Raw genomic sequence first — 2,288 nt, 5'->3', positions numbered from 1 at the left:
TACCCGTGCCCACCTTCTAATGAGAATAACCCTCCAACTCATACATTGTTTAATGTCCCTTTGTTCTTATCGAAGGATGAATGCTATGATAATTGCTATGATCCCCTTGATTAATTTGAAATATCCCTTTGTGATGAACTTGATAATTGTTATGCTTGTGGCCAAGGTACCAATATGAATTATGCTTATAGAGCTGAACTTGTTATAGTACCTTATGTTAAGAATGAAATTGTTTCTATTGCACCCACACATGATAGTCCTATTATCTTTTTGAATTCTCCAAACTACACTATATCAGAGAAGTTTGTTCTTATTAAGGATTACTAGCAAACATACCCGTGTGTTGCAACGGGATTAAAACAATATCATACGGATTTTGTGCAATAAGCATAGCTTAATATCTCCTTGCAATATAGATGCATGCCCTTTATTTCAGCAAAGTGCTCTTCCTCATGTGTGCTATGCAAGAGGAGAAATAAAATCACATGCGCCTAACACAATAAGCATGCCTCAAGATCTACCCGGGTCTACGTTATCTATTTTAGCATAGCGCCCCACTTGTGCCGCTGCTTGGCTGGGCATATTTTACACAAGTTTAGTTACTCTATTTGAGCTTACATTTCTATTGTAATGATAAATTAGTTTTTGTATGTTTCAAGTCAGAATATCATAATTGCTTAAGCAACAAATAGCAACTCAATCAAACATGCCATCCCGCATAGAAACTATGTGTTGAAAAAAAATCAAATTTGAAACGTACGAAGAGTTGAAAACTTATAAATGTTGTGCAGAACAATTTGTTGGACCATCTTGTAGTTCATTTGGATCAAGTTCTCATGAGTCGCGATGCCTTGCTAACTCGCATATTTTCACCGTGCCTACATTCCAAATAAAATAGCACTTGAATTAGACGAAATAGATCAATGAAAACATGTATAGAAGTTCCTTCCTTTGTTACAAAGAATAGATTGATGATGCGTACGTTAGAATGCTATACCTTAATTGGAATGGTAGCAGATACCATAGAACTAAAATTAAAGATATCCAAAATTAAATCGGTTAATGTGGAGTCCAACTGTTAGCATGTAACTTGGAATAATACTAATGTGATGCTAAAAATTGCGTCGATAGAATGGAAGACAAAATTTGGTCAACATTAAAGATGAATAGTACTAAAAAGTGAAAGCCATGTCATATGCTATTTTTTTTATTGAAGAATAGAGAAATCAAAAGTAGAAAGATCCTTGTATGAGCGGTTGGCAATGCAGCGGCATCAACTAAGGCAATTGTTACCCATGAAAAAAAACTGAGGCAATTATCATAGTTGTAGACCAAACTGTTCACATTGTTTTAGACGGTGGAGAAATTGATTGCCCAAACGCATCACCTCCAATGGAAGAATTGCCTCTAAGGCCATCTGCTACAATATCATTACACTGCTTGTATGACATATATCTGCTGGACTCAGCTAGCTCTAATACACATGGAGTTGTCAGGCAATTCTTTTACAACAGCAAGTGCTATGCTATGTCAGGTTTAACCAAACAATTGAATTGCTAGAATAAATTGGTGAAATATGCTTCTCTTTCCTACATGGTTTGAGCAGAGGCAAAAGTAGACAGTAACGGATCGGGTGGAACATAGATTAGTGATAGATGAGAAAAACGAACCGGCTTCAACTGGCCTGATTATGATGGATTCAGTAACTGACCTAGAAACAAATTCAGAAAATTATAGTGATAAAATCAATGATAAAAACAGTGAGGATTCTAGATGAGGTAGACATCAGGTGATTCGAGCTGACAAAATAGATTAAGCCTATGGTGATTGCAACCACCAGACATCATAGAAAGATGAGATAGCCGCCCCATGTGCACCGGCGTTGGCGTTGTTGAATCCATCAATGACGGGGAATCGTTAATTCCTTATGTTCGACCGCGGCGACACTGTCCATGGCAGCATTGACTGAGACCGACAAGTTATGGGCAGAACCAAATTAGTGGCGTTGCAGTTGCACCAGCCAAAGTTAACACAGATAAGCTAGGGAAGCACGCCTACCAATTGGTTCATGCAGCCGACGCACAACCACATCTTGATAGCGATGTTGTACATGAGGATCCATGCATGTATGTGCCGCTCGTGCTAGCAAGCAAGCTAGATCATGCCCGCGTGAAGCCATCGATCGTGGCGTACTTTTGGGAGATGATGTTGGGGTGATGGGCTGGGCTACGCTCGAGCACAAAGTCGTAGCATGCGAAAATAGTCGTCCCGTGCCGCCATCGCGTAGT

The sequence above is a fragment of the Triticum aestivum genome, chromosome 5A (genome assembly GCF_018294505.1).
Source record: "Triticum aestivum cultivar Chinese Spring chromosome 5A, IWGSC CS RefSeq v2.1, whole genome shotgun sequence".
NCBI classification, from domain to species: domain Eukaryota; kingdom Viridiplantae; phylum Streptophyta; class Magnoliopsida; order Poales; family Poaceae; genus Triticum; species Triticum aestivum.
The sequence above is the reverse complement of the archived record's forward strand: the minus strand, read 5'-3'. Positions refer to the sequence as shown.